The sequence below is a fragment of the Harpia harpyja genome, chromosome 1 (assembly GCF_026419915.1).
Source record: "Harpia harpyja isolate bHarHar1 chromosome 1, bHarHar1 primary haplotype, whole genome shotgun sequence".
Classification (NCBI taxonomy): Eukaryota; Metazoa; Chordata; class Aves; order Accipitriformes; family Accipitridae; genus Harpia; species Harpia harpyja.
This window is the reverse complement of record NC_068940.1, coordinates 32,541,773-32,554,050: the sequence shown is the minus strand read 5'-3', so window position 1 is coordinate 32,554,050 and position 12,278 is coordinate 32,541,773.

Here is a 12,278-nt window from a genome sequence, read left to right as displayed (position 1 = left end):
TTCTCATTTGGCTGATCTCCTGGGCAGACGGCAAAGCCATATACTTTTTAATACCTGTTGGTAATCCTGATAACAGAAGTCCCAAGCCCCCCAGAAGTCTGTTATTTTCATTTGTCTTTTTAAAATGGAGGGACACCTTAATTACTCCCAGGACTCAGGAGAAGCTTCTTGCACACAGTATCAGGTTTGGTTCTCAATATCCATGTCAATCCACATTGCAGCTCTGTGATATAAGGAAAAGGAGGGTAGTAAATCCCCCGAGCCTGAAAGGCTAATGCATTAGCTTATTGCCTCCCCTACCCTCACTAACACCATAATCTGATGGAATTAGGAGAGATGGTCCAAAAACCAGGAGAGTGGAATTTTTTCCTCCAAAGCCATGGATACCCATGATCTGCTACTGTGCATCTCCATCTTTGCTGAGGATCTTGTGTGAGAACTGCTGCTACCGTATCCGAGCAGATGTATAGGAGCAGAGCCATATGTTTTAATGCGTTATGGTTCCCGGGGGGGTTACTGCAACCACTGTCCTATGGACAGCAGCCCTTGTTAGGAAAGATAATATAGAGGCTGAGGCAAAGCATGTGTCTTGACAGGAGATGGTTTCACAGTTGTAAGAAAGGAGTGTTTAAGGTCTCTGTGATTGCCTGGAAGAGGTGCCAGGGTTTTCTCACCGGCTTGGCCCCTCTTCCTTTCGCCTATCAGCACTTGGAGGGGCTCCATCCCGCACCTTCATCTGCTTGGCTTCCTTCGGTGAGAGCTCCACCGCGCTAGCACTCGTTCACAGACAGCCTTCTGCTCTGCTTGCTGCTAATTAAGTAATACAGCTTCTTTGCCAGCCACCTGGTGCCTTTGTTAAAAGAGGAGTAAGCTTCAAACTGTTCTCATTTCGTTTCGAAGGATAAAAATCGACAACTTTTCTCGTGTGTAGTCATGAATATGTAGGAAATTCAGAGACCCCATCACAGCCTGATCCTAACTGAAACCTGACCGTCAAAGAAAGGCTCATCCGCTCAGAAATCACTTGTCCTGGACCTTAAATATTGTGCAGTCCATGCCTTCTCCCGTGATCTTTACCGTGTACTTCAGTTCTCGCTTGAGTTCTTACTAAATGAATGAAATCATAGCTGTTACTGCAAGCTGGGTAGGGCACCCTGTACCAAGTGGGGGAGAGATTTTGTGAATATTTCATCACATGCTGGCTGAGGCCCATCAGAGGAATAATGAAAAATCACAAAGTATATCGTGTTTCAAGCAGGAGGTGATGGAAAGCAGGTGTGAGAGGCTCTGCTGGTGGCTGGACTTGTGTTGCGGCAAGGGAGGGTTGCAGCTCTGGATACCACAATGGGCCATCTGCGATGTGATGGTCCTTGGGGGGAAAGAAGAGGTGGAGAACAGAGCTGAATCACCCCATCCATCAGGACGCAGAGGCAGTTTATATGTACCATGAGTCTCATGCACGCTCGTGTTTGTATCCCACACGTCTTGTATTATTCATGGCTTGAAGCTATAGCTATTTGGCTGAGGAAAAGACTGTGGATGGATCCTGATTTGCTTCACACCCTGCAGATTGTGCTTTTGTTCTGTTGTCTTCACCTGAGTAAGAGAGATCTGAATGTGGCCAACGCGTTTTGCATGCTGGAGCGACAATATGCATATGCTTATGGCGACTGTCAAAGGACACATAGTGATGGAATTGGGAAATTATACAGCCACTGGAGAAACGTTAGAGGATATCATGTCTCCAGGGCCACAGGACTCTTAAAGTGCTACCCCAAGCCATGACAGTACTGATTGTGCTTTGTGATTTGTTGGCTTTTGGGGAAAATATTATATTTAAAAACCTGCAGGGCCTCTTGAACCACAAGGACTTTCATTAACATATGAAGGGGTTCCAGTATTGTCATACCCTTCCTTCTTCTCCATTTCAGGAGCTTTTTCAGAGTCTCAGATGATATTCGTAGGTCTTGTTGGAATCTGGAAACTAATGAATAAGGAAGAAGAAACAAAAAGGAAATTAGTTGTTAGCCACATTACATACACACACACACTCAGGCTAGCCCCTTCTGCAAGCCATGTGGAGAAAGTGGGTGTGTACAGATTAATTAGATTTGATCTTCTGGTTGCCAAAGAAATATAAATTTCCCATGCCATAAATTTGCCACTTTTTCTTTTTTCTCTTGGTTTTTATTTTCATTTGCTGTTAACAGAGTTTTAAATACTGATTCCAATGTAATATGCTTCCTAAGTAGCATTAGTGCTGAGTCTAAACCAAACATTATCTGATTAAATCTTGACCCAAATGAGTTTGTCTACTTTCTGTGTTTCTAAATACATATTTACCATATGTTGCCTCATATGCTGCTTTTCTTTTTTACTGATACTTTGGTCCAAATGTTGTAGTAATCATATGTTGCTTTTAGTCATGAGCCAAACAGAGTTTCAAGTTTGTAACCACTCTTAAAAGTCTGAAAATTAAACAGCATCAACACCTGGTCAATCCTGATGCTGTCACATCTTCCCTTCTGCAGAAACAGCAGACAAAGCCTCGGTGGACACGTTTCCCTGTGCCGAGCCTGCCCGAGCACACAGCACCGTGCAGCCACCCCAGGACCCCTTTTATGGTGCAATATCATGGATGGGTTAAATGCATCTAATTCTCAAATAAAAACCAGTCCATGGCTCCAAACAGTCCTTGTTGCCCTGCACCGGGTCTAGCTGATCCATTAATCCTTTGCACAGGACGAGTGTTCAGGTGGACCCGGTCCCTGAGCTGGGTGATGGCACTGCCAGCACGGCCCAGGGGCAGCCAGCGGTGGGGAGAAAAAGCCACTGAAATCAGAGCACAAATGCATCTTTGCTTTCTCGGAGTTATCATGCACACCTGCCCCAGGCTAGGGATGGTGCCTGCTCCTGCCCTGGCTATCTCGTCCTGTGGTTTCATCTCCTTTCAGCCATGGGAAGGGCAGGGAGAAAGCCGAGCAGCTCCTGGGGGCTGGAGCCCACAGGTCAGGAGAACCCCATGGGCAGCTCTGAACACCCTCCAGCTCAGCACTCACAACATCACAAGCCTTTTAGCAGCTCCTGTGCCTCCAGCCCCGGGGTCGCACTTGAATTCTCAAACGAATCAACACAGAAAAGTGTCAGACTGGAGTGAGGGCTTTGGTCAAACAGAAACAGCCTGGCTGGTCTTGGGCTCCTCTTCTCCAGCCTCCTGCAAGGAAAATGTGTCTCATCTGCTGGCGAAGGCTGTGTTCTCCCACCGCTACCTCATCACAGGTTATAACCCCGGCAAATTCCCGTACAGCTTCTCATCATCACGCAGCAAACTCAACCTCTGCTTCAGAAACTGGCTGTTCTCCTCCTGCCCTTCTCTACATGCAAGAGGCAATGCCCAGTAGCAAGGGGCAGCTGAGATGGCAGTGGAGAGCTGGGAAAGCCTGGCCAGATCCTGCAACAGACCTGGAGAGTTCCCAAAAACAAAACTGCAGTAGCTGTATTTCCACCAGTGCCCAACCCCACAGCTCCCAGCCCTCCGGGCTGCTGTGCAGATGGGCTAAAGCATCCCAGATTCTCCGTCAGCCACTGGGAGCTGCAGAAGCAAGAAGACGACCCAGTACCATTTTCCTGGGTGCTGGGTCCAGCTCTGGCTGTGTGTTGGGTCTGGACCAGGGTGGGAAGGAGCACGGGGAGGTGTTTTGCAGGTATTCGTCAAGCCGACCCCTTCGCTTGCTCAGCCATTGTCTCTGTTTTCTTCGAGGCTGATTACAAAATCTTCATATTACCTTCAACTAAGTGTCAGTCAGCAGACACAGCAGCAAAGCAAGAGATTTTGTGAGCTTGGGGGTATTTTTGTGCATTACGAATGGCAAGCAGAGGGACACCATCTGTTATGCAGATATATTTTTTTTCCCCTTCCTACCAATTGTTTCTGTGTTCGCAGCATGGACAGTCCCATAAATCTGTCTTCCTATTGTTCATCAATTTTATAAAAAAGCCCTAATAACATCAGAAGCATCTAAGCAGGGGCTCTCGCTGCATTATCTGCATCTTCCTGAGGTGTTAGCAGAAAGTTTCAGTCATCTGTGGGTCTAGACATGGTATGTTTCTTCCCAACTTTGTGGTTACCTATCTGAGATGCACAAAATGAGAGTTTATTTCAATGTTATTGGGGGGCAATGAGTGTAAATCAACAGGCACAAACACACAGACAAGTGGTGATGTTGGAGATCATGTTTCCAGGTTAAAGAAAAATACTTTGGCGTTCCACCTCTGTTTTAATTTACACCAGATGTGTGCATCTGTGGCTGAGGCTGTATCTCCTCATTGTAAGCCTTTTTTGCTCCTATCTGAAGATTTTCAGGCTGTTTTTTATTCCCAAAGCAAAGCCCTTATCCCACAAGCAAATTCCTCACATGGACATGGAGTTGCTTCAGCCATCCGCTCCTTCCTTGGTCAGACGTATCAGTCAGGTCAAATCCTTCCCGAGGTTCCTGAGAAACCTCTTTTTTGTTCAAATTTCCAGAGCAAACATGAGAAGATTGTATGGCTCCTGTTTCTAGTCTGCTGCTTAAAAACGTCTTGCTTTCTAGGTTGGACACAAGGCTTACTAAGTTGCATATGTATACATAATATTCAAACTTGTTCATCAACTTCAATCTAATTTGGCAGTGCCTACAGAGCTAAATCTTTTTTAATGTGCTTAAGTATTTGCACTGTCAAAGTGAAAGTGAACATAAATGCAAGTTTAATATTTATCCCAGTTTGTTCATGGATTTTATTTTCAGGATTCTCCCTTCTGTGAGGGTAACATGAATGTAAGTTATTGGTGATAAATATTCACACTTAATTCCTCTCACACTAGCTGCTCTTGCTTGAGCTCTTCCTTTTTTTCCCTGTTTCCTAGCAAATTGTAGTTATAGGTGAAGCATTTTCTAGTTCAAGCCAATTTCTAGAATTATTCAAGCATTTAATTTAAAAAGAAGCATGTAATTATAGCAAAGTACTTCAGAAAATTTTAATCCCTATACCATGGAGCTGCCTTGGAGTTTCTGGGAATGGATACACATTACCTCACCACAGGCTGAACTGGGACCCCAAAAAAACCTGTGAGCTAACACGCTTCAGCTTCAGCTCCATGGTTGTGTCGTAGCAGACTCAGCATTGCTTTTGGCTGCTACAAAGATGGTCCCATTAAACACACCTACGGAAGAGCATCTCAAGAGAGTGGGTTTCTGTCTGAATAGCAGAAGTTACTGTGTTTAGTTTAAATATATAACGTTCACTCACACCACGCTCAGAGCTGATTATAAATGTAGGGATTTATGTCTTCTCTCTGTGGAAGAAAATCTTCAGTGGGCAAAAATGGGAAAGGAAAAGAAAGTTTACTGTTCGTCTCATGGACCCAAATTCACATGTGCTGGCCAAACCATGTCACGTGTAGTATTTACATATATTATGCATACCATCCATAATTATATGCCTTATTGCACCGCTGGTGCTGAGCCCAACACCGGTAACAGCAGCTCTGAGCGGTAATAGCAGGTTACCTGCGGGTTCATTGCAAACTGAGCCGCTAGCTCTCTCCTTACTTTATTCCAAAGCAAGAGCATTTCTTTGCATACCACCACACAAAATTTACTTCACTCATCTGTGCCAGGGTAGAAATTGCACTCCAGAATGGGGCTTGCTGTTGGAGCCGTGGGAAAGCCGTCATAAAATCACTTAACGCCTTTTAAGCCATGTAGGACCAAACATCACTGCCATGATGTTAGCAAACCCAAGAGCTGCAGGAACTGGACCGTTTCAAGGGAGGTTGTGTTTGAGGTGTTTGCTCAAAGCCAAAACCAAGCATGAGGATTTGCTGCTATTTTCTAGGTTGGCAAAAAACACATAAACACAAGCTGTAATAATTAGCTCAAGATAGTAAGATACATGTACATCGAGTTAGAGGAAGGGGATCGGTTTTGGCCCTGCTATTTCTCCACTCATTTTGATTTAGGTGGTGGCATGGGAAGGTTGAACCACATTGGTGGTGATATTCAAACCCAGCCTGGGTTAGTTAGCTCCCAGTCAGCTGGGATAAAGCAAAAATCAGAAATTTCTGAGTTCTGGAGGAGGTCTGGGCAGTCAGGGAGGCAGCACGGGACTCACCTGTGGAGCCCTGCCACTGATGCTGGGTACTATGGAGACAAGGTGCTCAGGGAGGCTGCGTCTCCATCCCCTCTCCATGAACCGGCAATATTCAAATCTAATTTGCCTTGTAATGAGTTTCATGTAATGTCTTTCAGGAACAACAGCAAAACTTGTGATTTTACGAAGAGAAAAATCAAAGATGCTGACAAGGGGTTCCTGTTATTATCGGCGTGTTTTGGACTCTGCGTGATCAAATAAGATAATGAGAATCGTGATGATTATTGTCATCATTAGCAGTTCCTCTCCAGCACAATCTAATGATGATCAATACCAGTGTTTCTGGACAACTGTGCTCCTGGTGAGCCCAAGCCAGCCCATCAACTGGGACAGAAGGACAAGGCATTGCAGCAGGTCTGGATCTGCTCCTCCTTTCTCCTCCTGATCAAACACAATACAGGTGAAACACTGCACATTGCTGTGCATTGATTTTTGCATTGTTGTGCATTGATTTTGGTAGAGAGAGGAGGACAGGAGCTCTGTATTCATCAGACGCTGGAGGGAAGTCCTCATTTGGGGGGAATACCCTCCTGATCCAGCTGGAGCTGGTTAAGGCAAGGGGGGGACACTTCTACTCATGGGGAAAACTTCATCTTCATAACCCAGAACCACCACTTCAGATCCCTCTGCATGTCCTGGACAGTGGAGTTCCAGGAATTTGGGGGCACATTTCTTTGTTTCCAGCTTTATCCACACCTTGGAGCCAGCAGGACATTTCCCCATGGCTCTCTGATGTGGGAGCAGTTGAAGCCCCATCCGTGAGGATACCCTGGCTGCACCAAGGTCTGGAAGGAACATCTCCATCAGCAGCTGCTGTTTGCCATGGAGCTGAGTAGAGCAGCTCCCTACCAGATAGGAGAGGAAGAAAAGGATTGTCACTGTGAAATAAGTGGTCCCTGGAGGAGTTATAATAGCAGGCTATCACATGGTGAGGCTGGTGGGAAGGTGGGCAGAGGCTTGTCAGTGAAGAGTGATTCACTGGATAACTGTTTTACAGGAGAACTCGCAGCACTAATCACAACTTCTCAGTTGCTAATGGCTTAGAAGATTTAAATGAAGAGTGAAAATAGCTTCTTGCCTTCTGAGTCCTCCAAGAGCATCGAACTTGTGAGGAAGTCAGCAATTAGGCAAATTAAGAATCTGTAGAGAAATCTTTCAACCTCTCTAGCTGACTTTTAGCACTAAAAGAAGAAACGTGACTATTGCACCTCTCCTGGAGTAGGAATATTGCTTTCTCCCAAATCCTCCGTGATTGAATTCAGAAGCCAGAACAGGATTAGGATTCATCCCTCAAGCAAAAGTACCCGCTTGGACTCCTTATCTTCATCTCTCTTCTTCCACCATTCTTTGAGGTTGGACAAAGCCAAGATTTGCACACCTGCTGTCTCTGTCTACTGTCCAAAATCTGCTCTAAACCAGTTTTGCTTAAATATACAAAATTGCCTCTTAACATAATCCCTTTTAAATCTTGAAGTAAGCATTCATTTGATCAAAATGTTTCTTTTTATACTACTTAGAGCTCAGCCTGAGACATGTCATGCAGCTAACTCAATACCTACAAATGCCCTTTTATTGCAGTAAAAGATGAACGGATAAAGTGGTCTCCTCATATTGCAACAGGATGTGTATTTTATTTCTCATAAGCCTGCCCTTTTTCAAGCATATTCTCAAATCTCTTTATATGGCAAACTATCAATTTCTTATTCTATCATCTGGTACATTAGGCTCGTAATAAAATGTGTTTGCATTCTTATCAAGGAAAGCAGACAGCCTAGCAGAGGGCAGGGGCATATTTCTAAGCTCCTTGGAGGGGCTTCTGGAAAGTGAAAATCTCTATTAAGACATAGATACAAGCAGGTGGGAACTACATAACTTCCTAATGCATCCAAACATAAGTCCTCACAAAGATCCATTTAGGTTTTGCTGCTTGTTCAGCTCATTTGCCAGTTGTTTCAGAGGCTCAGCAAATGCTGTTCGTTTGTTATTCTCCCAGTTGTGATCCACCACTGAAGTATCTCAGGTGCCTCTCTTTCTCTAGCAAGACACCCAAATGAGACACCCCTCGAGATAAGCTGTTTGGAGACAACAGATTAAGAACTCCTAAAAATCTTTAAAAATAGCTCCTGACATTTATGGTCAAACCCCCCCACATTCTGTTATATGCCACATATTATTATATACCCCAAACGCTGGAGCAGCATTTCCAAGTGTTGGCCTTGCTTTACAAATTAAACTGTAGAGGTGAAAGAAAGTGTCGCATGTGCACTTCTCCCTTCTAAAATTATAACTTGTGCAAACAAAATGGGGACAGATTCTGCCACTCTGACTTCAGCTTGGCTTTTGGATTTTAATTCTTGAATTTCATAAGTTCTGTTTCTCCTTGTTCCTCGCTGGCAGAGGAACATTTATCCTCACACTGAGGTCAAGCTGCTCATCTTGTCGGCATAGCTCCAGGAAAGGCAAAGACTGTAAGTGTCTCTCTGCACCATCACCTTACACAACATCTGGGCCAAGCTGACTGGTGGCTGCAAAATTGGCTGAAGGATCAGAGGAAATTCTGGAGAATCAAATCATTTAAAGAAATCTTTTTGTTAATTGAACTCTGTTCAGCTGTCTGCCAGTTCATCTTACAGCTACTTTTGTGGCAGTTATTGTCATTATTACTTTTGTGTTTACCACATAGAGAAATATGACTTTCTTTAATGAAATGATCATTACTGAGGAAGAAGGACTCCATCTAGTTTTTCTAACCTATTTCGCATCCATTTCGTCAGTGTGGCTTTGCCAATGTTTAGCAATTTCTTGTATGAATGCACCCTTCTACCCAAACCATTTTCTAGACTTTTTCCTCCAGCATTCAGCCCTGGATTCAAGGCTGGGTGGGCAGCTTTTTCTAGTTTGCTGTAAAGTCATTGTATTGCACTAAAAGAGAACTGGTTTAAGTTTCAACATCTGTACGTGGGGTTTGTGAGCAAAAGAGAAAAACCACAGCCTGTGTTCTTGCATAGATACATGAGCCGGGAATATGCCTTGTGTATACATCTATTGGGTGTCTCACTGTAATACCCACTCAAGATTTCCTTGGTTATAACCCTACTGCTCTGCTATGCTCCCCGTTAAGTTTTCTCCCAGTATGTATGAGATCTCCATATTTCCATGTGTTTGGAGAAATATAAACACAGTTATTAATTACTGTTAAGGGAGTACATTTGGGGATTAAATATGTTCATGCATTTCTCTTCCCTTCCTCCCCAAGTAAGCCTGTGACCTGCATTAAGCCTAAGCCATCCCTGTGGCTTTTCAGTGGTATTAAACTATGTGAGACCAGAGGTTGGATAAGGCTCCTCAAGAAGAGTCTGCAAATTCTGCTCTAGAAACAAGCTGCTACTTTATATGGCCTTTGCACCAGTGAAGGACTCTTTATTTCAAGACAAGAGGTGGATTGTCTTCTTTAGAAGGTATTCTAGAGGAACCCGAGAAAAAGCTTGTACCATATTTTCTTTGCACCACCTGCTAGAGTCTTCCACAAGAGAAGCCTTCCCTCATCTCACAGCTACAGCAGCGTGCTCTGAGAAGCAAATTATCAATTCTAGCAAAGATACCATAGGATCACCCCTTTGCTTTGGCATTAGGTTTTTAAAAGATATTTGGACTTTAGACAGGACAAGAAGCAGAGGGGGGAACTCTCTAGAAGGAAAAAGGAGAACATGCTGCAAAAGCAGACATTGTTTTCTGTAAGATGCAAAAAATCACTTATTTTTTAACAATGAAACAGTTGGAAATATTTGTCCTTGGAATCAGAACAGTTTGTCTGTGATTTATGAGAAAGTTTAGAAAGGTAGCTATTGTCCAGAGAGCTCCCCTTCTCGGTAAACATCTTTCCACTAAATCAACCAAAGATTTATTTCACACAAGCTAGGCTTTTTTTCTCCAAATTTCTTCAATACCTGCAGTTTCCCAAACAGCTCTGACCAGATCTTACAAAAAAATCTTGGGCACTGAATGCAACCACAATCAAGCCCCGTTATCACACTGAAAGGCACTGAAGGAGCTCCCACTCTAACGTAGGCTGAAATGAATTAGCCTCCCTGACCATTTCTTGTAGATTTTTTTTTTTCTTTTTTCATCTCTTGCCTCCTTTGGCTGTTTTCCTACTGTTTAATTTAGAGCAGTCCCAGGGCTGTTCTATGTTGCAGCCTGGGGTAGGGGCTGTTGCCTAAGCGTGGGAGCGCTTTCCCTTGGGGTGGCTGCAACAACCACTGAGCCATAACAGAAGAAGGAAAAGAAAATCCTTCTCCAGGGTTAAAATGATTTTTGCCTTCTTGGCCCAAGATGTTCTAACTGAGAAATCATCTGGGTAAGTCTGGCCAAGAGGAGGAAGAAAATCAGCAAAGCTTGAGGTGTGAGACTGCGGTTCGGGGATGTTAGGCTGGGCCAGCACGCACAAGGCTGTGAGCCGGTGCCTCTGCACATCTGCTAGGGTCTGCGGGACAACTCAGCAAGTGCATTAGGAAAAAAATGTCCCCAGGTGAGCCCATGGAGACATGGTTCTGGCAGTTCCCTGGCCGCAGGGATGTGAATAAACTCTTCCTCTTAGGCTCACATTCGCCTTCGGAGCAGCAGGTCCTGCAGCAATGTTACAGAGGGAGCAGGAGGACAGAAATGGGATTTCTCTGTGCTGAGGTCAGGCTGTGCCCGGGCAGCTGAGCGATGCTCTTGCCTCTAACTGCAGGGATGGAGCTCAGGACCCTCTGCTGCCTCTTGTTCTTCCTCCTGGTAGTAATCAGGAGGGACCTCTCCATCCCTCTCTGAGGCTGCAGACCAGTGTTAGCATCTTCTCTTTGCAGTGAGAGGGATGCCAGCGTGGGCTGGGAAGCAGCCCAGGCTCAGGCAAAGCCAGGGTGCTGTGAAAAATGGGAGGATGTGGGCTCTTAAAGGGAAGAATAGCAGGAACGAGCCAGATTGCAGAGTACAAATAACATGTATTTACAGCAGGTCACAGTGTGCTTTGGAAGACACGAAGTGCCAAGTTTTCGAGTCTGCTGAAGCGGCACGGAGTGACTCGAAGCCAGTGTAGGGCGTCCTAGGAAAATTTCCACTGGGAACGTCTCTGGGGCTGATCCTGCTGCCTTGTGCAGCCCCAGTCTCCCCAGCATAAGGAAAGGGCCCTTCTGGGTGTAAGGAACCAAAGCAGAGAGGGGTGTCTGAACACATGTCATGTTGTTCAGTGACATATGGCCCAGGAGAAAGCCCTACCAGCCCGTGCTATTTCCAGCATTTAATAAAAAGACTCACAATAGGAAAGAGCACAAAGCATGCCTGGCATTTTGTGTGTTTCCTGAAATCCAAGGCATTTAATAAGGATTTGGGAGCATTTCAAACGTATGGGAAGGTCACTGGGAAAGGGCAGGAAGGAGTGTTTGGCTGCCAGGGATTTTTACTGAGCTGCTTTTTCATTTGCATTTCAAAATTGCCAGGCAGGCTGAAATTGTGAAAAACAACAGGAATTATTTGGGGGGGTTGGGGTGAGAAAATGAGGCTAACGTGTGCCTCCTGAGATTAGATTTCCTGAAAAATGTTGGTGCGGTGTATGGGGAGAAGGGATGGTGCTGAGCTGGGAGCTGGAGTATTCCCCAGCAGCGAGGGCTATGCTCCGAGCCGGCACCGCTGAGCGGAGCTGTTGGAAGCGCCGCTGGCAGAGCCGCTGCGGCTCTGGAGATCCAGGGCTGCAAAAGCAGATTAAATCCTTTAGAAATAGAGTAACTGCCTGACTGAATGTGCACTGAGGGTGCCAGCACCGTGTGTGGGGCTGCGGCGGAGGCTCCCAGCTGCGGCAAGTGTAAACTCTCCCTTTGGACTCTTCTGTCCCTTTTCTTTATATTTGTTTCTGGAATAAAACAGAGGATTTCTGAAGGGAAACCCTGTGTGCAGTGTGTGAGCACGACTGCCTATGTCTTGAACACTTACATTGCATACATGAAGATAAAAGTGTCGTTACTACCATGAGAAATCTGATTGGAGCTTGCTGCAGTAACAACTCGGGGGACCCAAAACCTACTTTTATCTCTGAACTAAATCAGTTGATA